Source organism: Dendrobates tinctorius, unplaced genomic scaffold (genome assembly GCF_039654945.1).
Source record: "Dendrobates tinctorius isolate UK_male_01 unplaced genomic scaffold, ASM3965494v1 ptg000023l, whole genome shotgun sequence".
Lineage (NCBI taxonomy): Eukaryota > Metazoa > Chordata > Amphibia > Anura > Dendrobatidae > Dendrobates > Dendrobates tinctorius.
The window spans coordinates 15,469,167-15,489,052 of NW_027361691.1; positions in this window are offsets into that span (position 1 = coordinate 15,469,167).

The window sequence follows — 19,886 nt, forward strand, 5'->3', positions numbered from 1 at the left end:
CCACTACACAATGTATGGAGTTGTGTTGTTCCAGCTCAGGACACTGAATGAATTCTGCTACCATGGACCTGCTAACATCCGACCTCTAGGGGTGTCTGTTGTCGGACCCCCAACTGATCTAAAATTGATTTCCTGATTTAATAGGTCATCAATATCTTCATTCCTGGACCTTCTATTTTACGGCTTAACATGCATAGGCAAATCAATCAAGTCAGTCCTGGATCATCATCCTGAGATGTCTACGACAAGAACCGGACAGTTACAGCGAGGAGCGGAGGATCTGGAGAGGTAAGCGATAAGGTGAATATAAGGATTTTGTTTTTTATATTTTCATGCCCCTTAATGGTTCTGCAAAATAACAGGCCAGACATTTTACTAAAGCAGTAACAAAAAAAAATCTACATTTTGGTGAATGTGGATCTTAGTAAAATTTGAGTAGTATTCCACTAGAATTTATTCTCTCATCTCTAGTGTGTAGGTACAATTTGTAAATGTTAAAAACTTGTAGGTAGTTACAATCAGCATAAAAATTTTTTTATAATTTTTATTTTAAGTTCTTATATAGATTTGGGGAATCTGTAGTTTTCTCCAGTCTGATAACAGTCCCAGTGCTTCATGTTGTCCGTTTTATTAGGTGTATTTAGACTTCTACTGACAGATGTGTCACACTGAAGTCTCGTAAAATATTACTTCCACTCTCTTCACTTATTCATAGATCAGGAAACTCTCTGTTCCAACTTTCACTGCTTTAACAGTTCTGATGCTCTTCCACTTGGTGCCCAGGATGTCAATGGCGCGGATACTTGCCTCATGCACCACTGGATTATATATCTTAGAATTGAGTCTTCTCAACCCTATAAACACGTCAGATAATGCTGACGGATAGAGTTCTTCATAGGATAACGCGTCTCTTATCATAGTGAGGTGTTTCATGACAGCGTCTACCTTATCTGCCCTATACGGCCTAATATATTCAATGCTGTGGATCATCATCCTCACAAGAAGGGCAGGTTCCTTTTTCCCGAGCTGTTCATATATTTTGTAGGCTTTTTCGCCATCAGCACATAACAGCTCTTGAACGTTCTTACATCCGATGTAAGGAAGACAATGCAGCAAGGCTGCAATACCGGATGCCTTATCCTGCTGGTTTTTACTGTGTAACTTTATCAGTAACTCAGGTAGGAATGTCCTGACGTGGCGGCTGAAGCCTCTCTTGTCCCTGTTGCAGTTCTTGGCGAGATCTGCAAATAGTGAAGTGGAGTATGTCCGAACCAGCGGGTTTGGGTGGTTTAGGTAGTCAGTACAACGCTGGACAATTCTCTCAAATTTACTGCCAAGTTTTGATCTTTTCAGCAGGGTAACAAACTTTGACATTGCTTTTAGGGATTCGATGACCACTTTTAGCTTCTGACGACCCACTAGTTTACTGTAAAGGCAGCGATAGATGAGGTCTTTCAGTTGATGCACCTGTCTTGGTGCACCTTTACAGGCATTTCCCATAGCTTCTATGGCATGACAGACCTCAAGCTCATCCGAGCTGTCCATCTTTGAAGCCATTAATAAGATTAAATCTTTTGCCATTTTCTCCTCCAGGAGCTCAGGATGATGGAGTAACAGCTCCGAGAAGATCATGACACTGATGAGTCTGCTCTTTCTGACTGCAGATCTCATTGCTATAAGCAGGTAATGGATGATCTTTCTTCTTTCCTCATCAGTTAAGACACATGTAATGTAACGGCACATCCCAGCCTGGGTTGTGTCTGTGTCATGGAGGACATCAGCGTCATCCAGGTGATTTATGAACCCATAGCTAGGGTGCAGGAGATGACAATAAAAATCAAAGCCAGCAGGTGGTCCAGCTTGATGTTGTGTAGGGGCAATCAAGTCATCCACTGTCAGTATATTTTGCGCTGCACTTCTCTCTTTCCAACCTGTGATGGTTTTGGTGGAAATGAGATCCAATGTCTTCAGCGCGCTGCTCTGTGGATGCTCCTCAACGCTTTCCAAGCGCTCCATGACGTCTACGAAGCGATACACAGCAATATTGGCCAGGAGCGTCATAGCGGCACCAGTTATTCCCTGATGTTTCTCACTTTCTGCTTTCAGCATGTGTTGATAGGTCTTATCAATGAGCTCATTAGACAGAAAGTTGTCAGCGTCCGCTCTGGCAGATGTCATGGTCGACAAGAACAGGATGACATTCACCAAATCCTGTCCATCCAGATCATGCAGATGATTTATTAGCATGCTGGTCATGGTCTTCATTTTTTCAGGCTCATATGATGTGACAATGCCTGGAATAGTGTCCTCCAGGAGTGGGACAACAAGCAGGTCCAACACGGCCAACAGGCCTTTATCCTGATCGCTGGATGCCATGCTGGAAGGCTTCATCATATAATCAGAAGAGCAAATCTGCCAAAAATGGAATATGATGTTAGAGGAAATGTCATGTAATGGAATTAATACTCATTATAATTAACAGTAATTTATTATTTCTACAATATAAATACAAATAATAATTATATTTCACATTACAGATGTTGTTTTAGATTCAAACTTCAATAATTTCTTACACTGATGTGTAATGGCAGAAGGCACAATACAATGTCCCAGGGCTTGGATACAGAGAACCTGGTGTTTTTATCTACATCTGTGGAGAACAGATGAGGATGCAGCCACCGCCATATTGGAAACATGCTGTTCACCTACTTAAGGCTAGTTTCACACTTGCTTTTTTTGCAGCGCGTTTTTCCCGCAAAAAAACACATTGAAAAAACGCATACAAAAGCATACAACTGCTGCGTTTTTTTCAAGCATTTTTATGAGCATACATGAAAAAAACGCAGCGTTTTTATGCGTTTGTATGCGTTTTTAGTGCGTTTTTACCGCGTTTGCGTTTTTTTCCAACATTAGGTGGCCCCTCACACTAACCCAAACCATGACTTTACTAACCCTAACCCTAACCCTAACCCTGACCCTAACCCTAACCCTGACCCTAACCCTTAACCAAACCATACTTAACCCTAACCCAAACCCTAAACCCTAACTAACCCTAACCCTGACCCTAACCCTAACCCTGACCCTAACCCTAACCCTGACCCTAACCCTTAACCAAACCATACTTAACCCTAACTAACCTTAACCCTAACCCTAACCCTGACCCTAACCCTTAACCAAACCATACTTAACCCTAACTAACCTTAACCCTAACCCTAACCCTGACCCTAACCCTTAACCAAACCATACTTAACCCTGACCCTAACCCTAACCCTGACCCTAACCCTTAACCAAACCATACTTAACCCTAACCCTGACCCTAACCCTGACCCTAACCCTTAACCAAACCATACTTAACCCTAACCCTGACCCTAACCCCAACCCTAACCCTGACCCTGACCCTTAACCAAACCATACTTAACCCTAACCCTGACCCTAACCCTAACCCTGACCCTAACCCTTAACCAAACCATGCTTAACCCTGACCCTAACCCCAACCCTAACCCTGACCCTTAACCAAACCATACTTAACCCTAACCCTGACCCTAACCCTAACCCTGACCCTAACCCTTAACCAAACCATACTTAACCCTAACCCTGACCCTAACCCTGACCCTAACCCTTAACCAAACCATACTTAACCCTAACCCTGACCCTAACCCCAACCCTAACCCTGACCCTGACCCTTAACCAAACCATACTTAACCCTGACCCTAACCCCAACCCTGACCCTAACCCTAACCCTAAACCCCCTTAACTAACCCTAACTCTAACCCAAACCCCTAAATTCCATGGTTAACCAAAAAAAACGCATGTGCAAAAAAACGCATACATGAGCATGCCAGTGCGCATGTATGCGCATCCATAGGCTATAATGGCCATTTTTAGCGCAAAACGTGCGCATATGTGCGCATGCGCTTTTTTGCAGGGCCAAAAAATGCAACATGCTGCGTCTGGAAAATACAAACGCACACCCCAAAAAAACGCAGCGCATGAAAATCGCATACATGCGCTTACCAGCGCGCAGGTATGCGCACCCATGTTAAATATAGGGGAAAAAACGCATGCGCACATATGCGTTTTTTTCCAGCGCAAAAAAACGCAAATGTGAAACCAGCCTAAGGGAGGACACCACCCGTCAGTAGTTTCTGATCTGCTGTTTATCACTTTTTGGTGAATCTTAGGAAAATCCATCAAAATGATGAGCTCATTGCTTTGTATTAGCCGAATAATCCGGCAAATTCAGCCTCTTATTAATTGTCCCCATAGCTGCTCCTGTTGGGAATAAACGGCACAAATCCGTCTTCCTCAGCACAGTGATTTCACAAATTAGGAGGGAAAGGAGGAGGAAGCACAGAAACATTGTCCTGCAAGATTCTAGCAGGTATACTAGCTTATACCAGAGGTGGATTCACAGCTATAATGCTCAGTACTGCTATATAGAGAGGGGGAAATAAGTTATTGATCCCTTGCTGATTTTGTAAGTTTGCCCACTGACAAAGACATGAGCAGTCTATACTTTTAATGGTAGCTTAATTTTAACATTCAGAGATAGAATATCAAAAATAAAATCCAAAAAAATCACATTGTATAAATTACATAAATATATTTGCATTTTGCAGTGAGAAATAAGTATTTCATCCCCTACCAACCGTTAAATGTTTTGGCTAATACAGACCAGTTACATGCTCCTAATCAAGTCATTACCTGCATTAAAGGTAGCTGTCTTACATAGTCACCTTTATAAAAGACTCCTGTCCACAGACTCAATTAATCAGTCAGACTCTAACCTCTACAACATGGGCAAGACCAAAGAGCTTTCTAAGGATGTGATGGACAAGATCATACACCTGCACAAAGCTCGAATGGGCTACAAAACCATACGTAAGATGCTGGGTGAGAAGGAGACAACTGTTTGTGCAATAGTAAAAAAATGGAAGAAATGCAAAATGACTGTCAATCGACATCGATCTGGGGCACCATGCAAAATCTCACCTCGTGGGGTATCCTTGATCATGTGGAAGGTGAGAGATCAGCCTAAAACCACATGGAGGGACTTTGTTAATGATCTCAAGGCAGCTGGGACCACAGTCACCAAGAAAACCATTGGTAACACATTACGGCATAAAGGTTTAAATTCCTGCAGTGCCCACAAGGTCCCCCTGCTCAAGAAGGCACATGTGCAGGCCCGTCTCAAGTTTGCCAATGAACACCTGGATGACTCTGAGTGATTGGGAGAAGGTGCTGTGGTCAGATGAGACAAAAATTTAGCTCTTTGGCATTAACTCAACTCACTGTGTTTGAAGGAAGAGAAATGCTGCCTGTGACCCAAAGAACACCTTCCCCACTGTCAAGCATGGAGGTGGAAACATTATGTTTTGGGGGTGTTTCTCTGCTAAGGGCACATGGGTACTTCACCGCATCAATGGGAAAATGGATGAATCCATGTGCCATAAAGTCCTGAGTGACAACCTCCTTCCCTCTGCCAGTACATTAAAAATGGGTTGTGGCTGGGTCTTCCAGCAAGACAATGACCCAAAACATACAGCCAAGGCAACAAAGGAATGGCTCAAAAAGTAGCACATTAAGGTCATGGAGTGGCCTAGCCAGTCTCCAGACCTTAATCCCATAGAAAACATATGGAGGGAGATGAAGCTACAAGTTGCCAAGTGACAGCCTCAAAGTCTTAATGATTTAACGATCATCTGCAAAGAGGAATGGATCAAAATTCCCCCTGACATGTGCGCAAACCTCATCATCAACTACAAAAAACGTCTGACTGCTGTGCTTGCCAACAAGGGTTTTGCCACCAAGTATTAAGTCTTGTTTGCCAGAGGGATCAAATGCTTATTTCCCCCATTGTAATTTCCTCCATGCCTCTGTGCTACCTGGGCAAAGAGCTAAAATACTTTTTGTGTGGGAGACACTGATTCAAAGACAATTTCAAATTAGAGATAGTGACTGTAGGGTGAAAACTGGAGAACAATGGAAAATACCATGAAAGCCATAATGGCCGGAAATAGTGATATTCCTCACATCCTGTTCACACATTACAACTTATGCTTAAATGACACATAAAAGTATCATTACCCTCTAACTACTTTACTCTTCTAGTTGATCCAAGAAATGTGATGTCAATAGTAATGCTACAGAATTCAGCTGGGATCTTGGTAATACACAGGGATCTTCTTGTCAAGATTTCAGCTCTGTAATCGTTTATCAACCCTAAAATGAGCAATCGATCCGTCAGATTTTATCCTTTTATTTTTAGGCAGGAAATGTTTGTTATAACCTCAGAATACTTACAGTAATAGCTGGTGAATTCCCGATGGAAATGAGATTTCTAATCCAAAACAAAGTTTAAACTTGGAGCTTTCAACGCTCCACAAGTAAAACTTTGAGAACCTTCCAGCAGTAGAGCGTTATTCCACCTACAATGTAAGGAACAGATTAGTTTTCACCAGTTCTGTGTGTACAGCGATGGTATACCCGATCACCACAAACCTCGTAATTCACACAGGTTTTATTTCACATCTAAACCAAATAATGCTCAGCTTTAGGCCACGTTCACACGCTCAGTGTTTGGTCAGTATTTTACAGCAGTAAGAAATGCCTCAATGGCCATCAGACACCCGACAATCAGCCAACAAGTAGCCGATTGATACTGGATAAATGCGGCAGGTTGTCCGGTGCAATCCTGGCCTAACTCAGTGGTCGGTGCCGACAGCCGTGGTCCGGCCTCCTCCACTTATATAATTACTGTAAGAAGAAGGACCCCGGAGCCGGCACCTCCGCCATTATACTCACTCTAAAGATGTCCGGCTCTGCTGAGTCCTGTACACGCTGAAGTTCTCTTCTCAGCTTCTGTAGGTGGTGACTGACGTCCCCTCTGTGGTCCTGGACCAGACAGAGTCAGGAGGGAGATCTGAAGGGGATGAGAAAACATTGGAGCCATGTTACATGGTGCCATAATCCCTGGTGCAGCTCGCTATGCCCCATACAGGTAGAGCGCTGGCTGCCATTATTATTACTAGTATTTATCTCTAAAGGGAACCTGTTACCTGATTCCTGCTGCCCGAGCCACGGGACCGTGAATTGCAGCAAGGTACATTATGTAGTATAAGAGCAAGCCGGGAACCATCGCCGGAGACATGACTAGTCCAGCACTGCACCGAGCTGTCTGCTTCCAGCTCTGCAGCTAGTGATTGACAGGTCTCTCCCTTGCATGTACATAAGGAAAGACCTGATAATCACCTGCTGGGGTGCTGGGAAGAGCCAGTCAGGTGCAGTGCTGCACTAGTCATGTCTCCAGCTATGGTCCCTGGCTAGCTGGAGTGTTTCAGAGAATAATATACCTTGTTGCAATTGTGCTGCCATCTGTGATTCATGCTGGCTGTGACTCAGGCAGCATGAATCAGGTGCCAGGGGTTGTCCGGTCTTAAACTTGAAGTTGGCAGTCACTCTATGTGATGGAGACTTATGAATTCTCCCATCACACGCACTGCGCGCTCTGCGGATTCTCCGGTGCCCGGAGCGGGGGGTCATGTGCTTCAATGTCTGTGATTTGCCACATTCCGACTAGACTGTATCTGACCTCAGTTGCATAAATCGAGGCTGCGACCATCTAGTCGGCTCGTGACCTCATGTCTGCAAATCACATCATTGTGGTCACCGCCGGAGAATCATAGAGAGACTGCAGACTTGTAGCTCAAGACCAGACAACCCCTTTAATTCCAGAGCGCTGCACATGTGAAGAGGGATTACATATATACATACAGTACAGCGAGAGCTGGAAGCACCTTTCCTCATTATCCCCCTGGTAAATAGCGGAGGGCGCATCTTACACATTATTACCCCCTACCCCACGTAAATAACTGGGGGCCATCAGCGTCCCCCCGTGTAAATAGCTGGACGCCCTTTCTGCACATTACCCCCCTCCCACCTTATAATGTGCATCTATCTATCACCCCTCCCCATGTAAGCAGATGGGGGCACATTTTGCATTATTGCCCCCTCCGTTGAACATGTGGTAAATGTTCTTTATTATCTATTTGTGAGCTATGACTACTGGTTTATGGCAGAAAAAGTCTAATTTTAGAAAATAATTAAAAAGGAAAAATAAGAAAGTCATGTCTGTTCAAAAAAGTGGAGAAAAAATAAAAATCGAAAAACTAAAATTGGCCTCCATCAAATGTTTTTCTTTTTTTTTTACATATGAGAAGTAAAAATGAATATTCTGACCAAGAACGGATGAAAAACAGACCGAGCGCACAGAGGAAGAGACAGACGAGGGAAAAATGGCGTCTAATGTTGGCCCAATCCTGACATTGAGATTTGCTCCCTGGTTTTCTATCGGTGATTCCTACTTTTATCACTGAGGACTGGATTTGTTTCATGATTTGCAAATAAAAAACAAAATTCACGAAAACGGTTTATCTGTTGTATTGTGCCATGATTTGTGCCGGACGAGTTATTCATCTCTAGGGGCAGTTGTGAATCTCCTTTATCGGCGTAACAATAAAAAAACAAAAATGTCAAAATTCCGTTTTTTTTTGGCCACCGCAACATTGTAATAAAATTCAATAAGTGGTGATGAAAACATCGTATCTGCCCCAACATGGTATCACTAAAATATCAGCACAGGGCGCAAAAAAATAATCCATTACTCAGCCCCAAATCATGAGAAAAACATTACGGGTGTTGTGCATGGGGGGCAAACTGCAGCCATCTTACTGTATATATGGGGCAAACTGCAGCCATCTTACTGTATATATGGGGGCAAACTGCAGCCATCCTACTGTATATATGGGGGCAAACTGCAGCCATCTTACTGTATATATGGGGGAAACTGCAGCCATCCTACTGTATATATGGGGCAAACTGCAGCCATCTTACTGTATATATGGGGGGAAACTGCGGCCATCCTACTGTATATATGGGGCAAACTGCAGCCATCTTACTGTATATATGGGGGCAAACTGCAGCCATCCTACTGTATATATGGGGGAAACTGCTGCCATCTTACTGTATATATGGGGGAAACTGCGGCCATCCTACTGTATATATGGGGGAAACTGCGGCCATCCTACTGTATATATGGGGGAAACTGCAGCCATCCTACTGTATATATGGGGGAAACTGCAGCCTTCCTACTGTATATATGGGGGAAACTGCGGCCATCCTACTGTATATATGGGGGAAACTGCTGCCATCCTACTGTATATATGGGGGAAACTGCGGCCATCCTACTGTATATATGGGGGAAACTGCGGCCATCCTACTGTATATATGGGGGAAACTGCGGCCATCCTACTGTATATATGGGGGAAACTGCGGCCATCCTACTGTATATATGGGGGAAACTGCGGCCATCCTACTGTTTATATGGGGGAAACTGCGGCCATCCTACTGTATATATGGGGCAAACTGCTGCCATCCTACTGTATATATGGGGCAAACTGCTGCCATCCTACTGTATATATGGGGGAAACTGCTGCCATCTTACTGTATATATGGGGGCAAACTGCAGCCATCCTACTGTATATATGGGGGAAACTGCTGCCATCCTACTGTATATATGGGGGAAACTGCGGCCATCCTACTGTATATATGGGGGAAACTGCGGCCATCCTACTGTATATATGGGGGAAACTGCGGCCATCCTACTGTATATATGGGGGAAACTGCGGCCATCCTACTGTATATATGGGGGAAACTGCGGTCATCCTACTGTATATATGGGGGAAACTGCGGCCATCCTACTGTTTATATGGGGGAAACTGCGGCCATCCTACTGTATATATGGGGCAAACTGCTGCCATCCTACTGTATATATGGGGGAAACTGCGGCCATCCTACTGTATATATGGGGGAAACTGCTGCCATCTTACTGTATATATGGGGGCAAACTGCAGCCATCCTACTGTATATATGGGGCAAACTGCTGCCATCCTACTGTATATATGGGGGAAACTGCGGCCATCCTACTGTATATATGGGGGAAACTGCGGCCATCCTACTGTATATATGGGGGAAACTGCTGCCATCTTACTGTATATATGGGGGCAAACTGCAGCCATCCTACTGTATATATGGGGGAAACTGCGGCCATCCTACTTTATATATGGGGCAAACTGCAGCCATCTTACTGTATATATGGGGGGCAAACTGCAGCCATCTTACTGTATATATGGGGGGCAAACTGCAGCCATCCTACTGTATATATGGGGGGAAACTGCAGCCATCTTACTGTATATATGGGGGCAAACTGTGGCCATCCTACTGTATATATGGGGGGAAACTGCGGCCATCCTACTGTATATATGGGGCAAACTGCTGCCATCTTACTGTATATATGGGGGAAACTGCAGCCATCCTACTGTATATATGGGGGAAACTGCGGCCATCCTACTGTATATATGGGGAAAACTGCGGCCATCCTACTGTATATATGGGGGAAACTGCGGCCATCCTACTGTATATATGGGGAAAACTGCAGCCATCCTACTGTATATATGGGGGAAACTGCGGCCATCTTACTGTATATATGGGGGAAACTGCAGCCATCCTACTGTATATATGGGGGAAACTGCTGCCATCCTACTGTATATATGGGGGAAACTGCGGCCATCCTACTGTATATATGGGGGAAACTGCGGCCATCCTACTTTATATATGGGGGAAACTGCGGCCATACTACTGTATATATGGGGGAAACTGCTGCCATCCTACTGTATATATGGGGGAAACTGCAGCCATCTTACTGTATATATGGGGGAAACTGCGGCCATCCTACTGTATATATGGGGGAAACTGCGGCCATCCTACTGTATATATGGGGCAAACTGCTGCCATCCTACTGTATATATGGGGGAAACTGCGGCCATCCTACTGTATATATGGGGGAAACTGCTGCCATCTTACTGTATATATGGGGGAAACAGCAGCCATCCTACTGTATATATGGGGGAAACTGCTGCCATCCTACTGTATATATGGGGGAAACTGCGGCCATCCTACTGTATATATGGGGGAAACTGCGGCCATCCTACTGTATATATGGGGGACACTGCTGCCATCTTACTGTATATATGGGGGGGAAACTGAGGCCATCTTACTGTATATATGGGGGCAAACTGCAGCCATCTTACTGTATATATGGGGGGGAAACTGCAGCCATCCTACTGTATATATGGGGGCAAACTGCAGCCATCTTACTGTATATATGGGGGGCAAACTGCAGCCATCTTACTGTATATATGGGGGGCAAACTGCAGCCATCCTACTGTATATATGGGGGGAAACTGCAGCCATCTTACTGTATATATGGGGGCAAACTGTGGCCATCCTACTGTATATATGGGGGGAAACTGCGGCCATCCTACTGTATATATGGGGCAAACTGCTGCCATCTTACTGTATATATGGGGGAAACTGCAGCCATCCTACTGTATATATGGGGGAAACTGCGGCCATCCTACTGTATATATGGGGAAAACTGCGGCCATCCTACTGTATATATGGGGGAAACTGCGGCCATCCTACTGTATATATGGGGAAAACTGCAGCCATCCTACTGTATATATGGGGGAAACTGCGGCCATCTTACTGTATATATGGGGGAAACTGCAGCCATCCTACTGTATATATGGGGGAAACTGCTGCCATCCTACTGTATATATGGGGGAAACTGCGGCCATCCTACTGTATATATGGGGGAAACTGCGGCCATCCTACTTTATATATGGGGGAAACTGCGGCCATACTACTGTATATATGGGGGAAACTGCTGCCATCCTACTGTATATATGGGGGAAACTGCAGCCATCTTACTGTATATATGGGGGAAACTGCGGCCATCCTACTGTATATATGGGGGAAACTGCGGCCATCCTACTGTATATATGGGGCAAACTGCTGCCATCCTACTGTATATATGGGGGAAACTGCGGCCATCCTACTGTATATATGGGGGAAACTGCTGCCATCTTACTGTATATATGGGGGAAACAGCAGCCATCCTACTGTATATATGGGGGAAACTGCTGCCATCCTACTGTATATATGGGGGAAACTGCGGCCATCCTACTGTATATATGGGGGAAACTGCGGCCATCCTACTGTATATATGGGGGACACTGCTGCCATCTTACTGTATATATGGGGGGGAAACTGAGGCCATCTTACTGTATATATGGGGGCAAACTGCAGCCATCTTACTGTATATATGGGGGGGAAACTGCAGCCATCCTACTGTATATATGGGGGCAAACTGCAGCCATCTTACTGTATATATGGGGGGAACTGCGGCCATCTTACTGTATATATGGGGGAAACTGCGGCCATCCTACTGTATTTATGGGGGAAACTGCAGCCATCCTACTGTATATATGGGGGAAACTGCTGCCATCCTACTGTATATATGGGGGAACTGCTGCCATCCTACTGTATATATGGGGGAACTGCTGCCATGCTTAATAGCTGTCTACAAATATCTAAAGGGCTGTCACATTGTAGAAGGATCAACTTTATTCTCATTTGCACAAGGAAAGACTAGAAGCAATGGGATTAAGCTGAATGGGAGGAGACACAGATTAGATATTAGAAAAAACTTTTTGACAGTTAGAGTGATCAATGAGTGGAACAGGCTGCCACGAGAAGTGGTGAGTTCTCCTTCCATGGAAGTCTTCAAACAGAGGCTGGACAGACATCTAACTGGGATGATTTAGCGAATCCTGCTTTGAGCAGGGGGTTGGACCAGATGGCCCAGGAGGTCCCTTCCAACTCTACGATTCTATGATTCTATGATTCTATCCTAGTGTATATATGGGGAGAAACTGCGGCCATCCTACTGTATATATGGGGGAAACTGCTGCCATCCTACTGTATATATGGGGAGAAACTGCGGCCATCCAACTGTATATATTGGGGAACTGCTGCCATCCAACTGTATATATGGGGGGACTGCGGCCATCCTACTGTATATATGGGGGAACTGCTGCCATCCTACTGTATATATGGGGAGAAACTGCGGCCATCCAACTGTATATATGGGGGAACTGCTGCCATCCTACTGTATATATGGGGAGAAACTGCAGCCATCCTACTGTATATATGGGGCAAACTGCTGCCATCCTACTGTATATATGGAGGAAACTGCTGCCATCCTACTGTATATATGGGGGAAACTGCGGCCATCCAACTGTATATATGGGGGAACTGCTGCCATCCTACTGTATATATGGGGAGAAACTGCGGCCATCCAACTGTATATATGGGGGAACTGCTGCCATCCTACTGTATATATGGGGAGAAACTGCGGCCATCCAACTGTATATATGGGGGAACTGCTGCCATCCTACTGTATTTATGGGGGAAACTGCTACCATCCTACTGTATATATGGGGGAAACTGCTGCCATCCTACTGTATATATGGGGGAACTGCTGCCATCCTACTGTATATATGGGGCAAACTGCTGCCATCCTACTGTATATATGGAGGAAACTGCTGCCATCCTACTGTATATATGGGGGAAACTGCGGCCATCCAACTGTATATATGGGGGGGAACTTCTGCCATCCTACTGTATATAAGGGGGACAAAATGCTGCCATCCTACTGTATATATGGGGGGAAACTGCTACCATCCTACTGTATATATGGGGAGAAACTGCGGCCATCCAACTGTATATATGGGGGAACTGCTGCCATCCAACTGTATATATGTGGAGAAACTGCGGCCATCCTACTGTATATATGGGGGAAACTGCGGCCATCCTACTGTATATATGGGGGAAACTGCTGCCATCCTACTGTATATATGGGGGGGTACTTCTGCCATCCTACTGTATATATGGAGGAAACTGCGGCCATCCTACTGTATATATGGGGGAAACTGCTGCCATCCTACTGTATATATGGGGGGGAACTTCTGCCATCCTACTGTATATAAGGGGGGCAAACTGCTGCCATCCTACTGTATAAATGGGGGGAAACTGCTGCCATCCTACTGTATATATGGGGGAAACTGCAGCCATCTTACTGTATATATGGGGGGAAACTGCAGCCATCCTACTGTATATATGGGGGAAACTGCTGCCATCCTACTGTATATATTGGGGAAACTGCTGCCATCCTACTGTATATATGGGGGAACTGCTGCCATCCTACTGTATATATGGGGGGGCAAACTGCGGCCATCCTACTGTATATATGGGGGGCAAACTGCTGCCATCCTACTGTATATATGGGGGAAACTGCTGCCATCCTACTGTATATATGGGGGAAACTGCGGCCATCCTACTGTACATATGGGGGGAAACTGCGGTCATCCTACTGTATATATGGGGGGCAAACTGCGGCCATCCTACTGTATTTATGGGGGAAACTGCTACCATCCTACTGTATATATGGGGAAACTGCTGCCATCCTACTGTATTTATGGGGGAAACTGCAGCCATCCTACTGTATATATGGGGGGAAACTGCGGTCATCCTACTGTATATATGGGGGGCAAACTGCGGCCATCCTACTGTATTTATGGGGGAAACTGCTACCATCCTACTGTATATATGGGAAAAATGCTGCCATCCTACTGTATATATGGGGGGAAACTGCTGCCATCCTACTGTATATATGGGGAGAAACTGCGGCCATCCTACTGTATATATGGGGGAAACTGCTGCCATCCTACTGTATATATTGAGGAAACTGCAGCCATCCTACTGTATATATGGGGGAAACTGCTGCCATCCTACTGTATATATGGGGGGAAACTGCGGTCATCCTACTGTATATATGGGGGGCAAACTGCGGCCATCCTACTGTATTTATGGGGGAAACTGCTACCATCCTACTGTATATATGGGGAAAATGCTGCCATCCAACTGTATATATGGGGGAACTGCTGCCATCCTACTGTATATATGTGGAGAAACTGCGGCCATCCTACTGTATATATGGGGGAAACTGCTGCCATCCTACTGTATATATTGAGGAAACTGCAGCCATCCTACTGTATATATGGGGGAAACTGCTGCCATCCTACTGTACATATGGGGGAAACTGCTGCCATCCTACTGTATATATGGCGGAAACTGCGGCCATCCTACTGTATATATGGGGGAAACTGCTGCCATCCTACTGTATATATGGGGGGGAACTTCTGCCATCCTACTGTATATATGGGGGAAACTGCTGCCATCCTACTGTATATATGGGGGGAAACTGCTGCCATCCTACTGTATATATGGGGGAAACTGCAGCCATCTTACTGTATATATGGGGGGAAACTGCAGCCATCCTACTGTATATATGGGGGAAACTGCTGCCATCCTACTGTATATATTGGGGAAACTGCTGCCATCCTACTGTATATATGGGGGAAACTGCTGCCATCCTACTGTATATATGGGGGGCAAACTGCGGCCATCCTACTGTATATATGGGGGAAACTGCTGCCATCCTACTGTATATATGGGGGGCAAACTGCTGCCATCCTACTGTATATATGGGGGAAACTGCTGCCATCCTACTGTATATATGGGGGAAACTGCGGCCATCCTACTGTATATATGGGGGGAAACTGCGGTCATCCTACTGTATATATGGGGGGAAACTGCTGCCATCCTACTGTATTTATGGGGGAAACTGCTACCATCCTACTGTATATATGGGGAAACTGCTGCCATCCTACTGTATATATGGGGGAACTGCTGCCATCCTACTGTATAAATGGGTAGAAACTGCGACCATCCTACTGTATATATGGGGGAACTGCTGCCATCCTACTGTATATATGGGGAGAAACTGTGGCCATCCTACTTTATATATGGGGGGTGAAACTGCGGCCATCCTACTGTATATATGGAGGAAACTGCTGCCATCCTACTGTATATATGGGGGAAACTACTGCCATCCTACTGTATATATGGGGGAACTGCTGCCATCCTACTGTATATATGGGGGAAACTGCTGCCATCCTACTGTATATATGGGGGAAACTGCTGCCATCCTACTGTATATATGGGGGAAACTGCTGCCATCCTACTTTATATATGGGGGAAACTGCGGCCATCCAACTGTATATATGGGGGAACTGCTGCCATCCTACTGTATATATGGAGGAAACTGCTGCCATCCTACTGTATATATGGGGGAAACTGCTGCCATCCTACTGTATATATGGGGGAACTGCTGCCATCCTACTTTATATATGGGGGAACTGCTGCCATCCTACTGTATATATGGGGGAAACTGCGTCCATCCAACTGTATATATGGGGGAACTGCTGCCATCCTACTGTATATATGGGGAGAAACTGCGGCCATCCTACTGTATATATGGGGGGCAAACTGCGGCCATCCTACTGTATATATGGGGGGCAAACTGCTGCCATCCTACTGTATATATGGGGGAAACTGCTGCCATCCTACTGTATATATGGGGGGAAACTGCGGTCATCCTACTGTATATATGGGGGGCAAACTGCGGCCATCCTACTGTATATATGGGGGAAACTGCTGCCATCCTACTGTATATATGGGGGGAAACTGCTGCCATCCTACTGTATATATGGGGGGCAAACTGCTGCCATCCTACTGTATATATGGGGGAAACTGCGGCCATCCTACTGTATATATGGGGGGAAACTGCGGTCATCCTACTGTATATATGGGGGGCAAACTGCGGCCATCCTACTGTATTTATGGGGGAAACTGCTACCATCCTACTGTATATATGGGGAAACTGCTGCCATCCTACTGTATATATGGGGGAACTGCTGCCATCCTACTGTATATATGGGTAGAAACTGCGACCATCCTACTGTATATATGGGGGAACTGCTGCCATCCTACTGTATATATGGTGAAACTGCGGCCATCCTACTGTATATATGGAGGAAACTGCTGCCATCCTACTGTATATATGGGGGAAACTGCTGCCATCCTACTGTATATATGGGGGAACTGCTGCCATCCTACTGTATATATGGGGGAAACTGCTGCCATCCTACTGTATATATGGGGGAAACTGCTGCCATCCTACTGTATATATGGGGGAAACTGCTGCCACCCTACTTTATATATGGGGGAAACTGCGGCCATCCAACTGTATATATGGGGGAACTGCTGCCATCCTACTGTATATATGGAGGAAACTGCTGCCATCCTACTGTATATATGGGGGAAACTGCTGCCATCCTACTATATATGGGGGAACTGCTGCCATCCTACTTTATATATGGGGGAAACTGCGGCCATCCAACAGTATATATGGGGGAACTGCTGCCATCCTACTGTATATATGGGGGGCAAACTGCGGCCATCCTACTGTATATATGGGGGGCAAACTGCTGCCATCCTACTGTATATATGGGGGAAACTGCTGCCATCCTACTGTATATATGGGGGAAACTGCGGCCATCCTACTGTATATATGGGGGAAACTGCGGCCATCCTACTGTATATATGGGGGGAAACTGCGGTCATCCTACTGTATATATGGGGGGCAAACTGCGGCCATCCTACTGTATTTATGGGGGAAACTGCTACCATCCTACTGTATATATGGGGAAACTGCTGCCATCCTACTGTATTTATGGGGGAAACTGCAGCCATCCTATTGTATATATGGGGGGAAACTGCGGTCATCCTACTGTATATATGGGGGGCAAACTGCGGCCATCCTACTGTATTTATGGGGGAAACTGCTACCATCCTACTGTATATATGGGGAAAATGCTGCCATCCTACTGTATATATGGGGGGAAACTGCTGCCATCCTACTGTATATATGGGGAGAAACTGCGGCCATCCAACTGTATATATGGGGGAACTGCTGCCATCCTACTGTATATATGTGGAGAAACTGCGGCCATCCTACTGTATATATGGGGGAAACTGCTGCCATCCTACTGTATATATTGAGGAAACTGCAGCCATCCTACTGTATATATGGGGGAAACTGCTGCCATCCTACTGTATATATGGGGGGGAACTTCTGCCATCCTACTGTATATATGGGGGGCAAACTGCTGACATCCTACTGTATATATGGGGGAAACTGCGGCCATCCTACTGTATATATGGGGGAAACTGCTGCCATCCTACTGTATATATGGTGGGGAACTTCTGCCATCCTACTGTATATAAGGGGGGCAAACTGCTGCCATCCTACTGTATATATGGGGGGAAACTGCTGCCATCCTACTGTATATATGGGGGGAAACTGCAGCCATCCTAATGTATATGGGGGAAACTGCTGCCATCCTACTGTATATATGGGGGAAACTGCTGCCATCCTACTGTATATATTGGGGAAACTGCTGCCATCCTACTGTATATATGGGGGAAACTGCTGCCATCCTACTGTATATATGGGGGGCAAACTGCGGCCATCCTACTGTATATATGGGGGGCAAACTGCTGCCATCCTACTGTATATATGGGGGAAACTGCTGCCATCCTACTGTATATATGGGGGAAACTGCGGCCATCCTACTGTATATATGGGGGGAAACTGCGGTCATCCTACTGTATATATGGGGGGCAAACTGCGGCCATCCTACTGTATTTATGGGGGAAACTGCTACCATCCTACTGTATATATGGGGAAACTGCTGCCATCCTACTGTATATATGGGGGAACTGCTGCCATCCTACTGTATATATGGGTAGAAACTGCGACCATCCTACTGTATATATGGGGGAACTGCTGCCATCCTACTGTATATATGGGGAGAAACTGTGGCCATCCTACTTTATATATGGGGGGTGAAACTGCGGCCATCCTACTGTATATATGGAGGAAACTGCTGCCATCCTACTGTATATATGGGGGAAACTGCTGCCATCCTACTGTATATATGGGGGAACTGCTGCCATCCTACTGTATATATGGGGGAAACTGCTGCCATCCTACTGTATATATGGGGGAAACTGCTGCCATCCTACTGTATATATGGGGGAAACTGCTGCCATCCTACTGTATATATGGGGAAACTGCTGCCATCCTACTGTATATATGGGGGAAACTGCTGCCATCCTACTGTATATATGGGGGAACTGCTGCCATCCTACTGTATATATGGGGGAAACTGCTGCCATCCTACTGTATACATGGGGGAAACTGCTGCCATCCTACTGTATATATGGGGGAAACTGCTGCCATCCTACTTTATATATGGGGGAAACTGCGGCCATCCAACTGTATATATGGGGGAACTGCTGCCATCCTACTGTATATATGGAGGAAACTGCGGCCATCCAACTGTATATATGGGGGAACTGCGGCCATCCTACTGTATATATGGAGGAAACTGCTGCCATCCTACTGTATATATGGGGGAAACTGCTGCCATCCTACTGTATATATGGGGGAACTGCTGCCATCCTACTGTATATATGGGGGAACTGCTGCCATCCTACTGTATATATGGGGGAAACTGCTGCCATCCTACTGTATATATGGGGAGAACTGCTGCCATCCTACTGTATATATGGGGGAAACTGCTGCCATCCTACTGTATATATGGGGGAAACTGCTGCCATCCTACTGTATATATGGGGGAACTGCTGCCATCCTACTGTATATATGGGGGAAACTGCTGCCATCCTACTGTATACATGGGGGAAACTGCTGCCATCCTACTGTATATATGGGGGAAACTGCTGCCATCCTACTTTATATATGGGGGAAACTGCGGCCATCCAACTGTATATATGGGGGAACTGCTGCCATCCTACTGTATATATGGAGGAAACTGCTGCCGTCCTACTGTATATATGGGGGAAACTGCTGCCATCCTACTGTATATATGGGGGAACTGCTGCCATCCTACTTTATATATGGGGGAAACTGCGGCCATCCAACTGTATATATGGGGGAA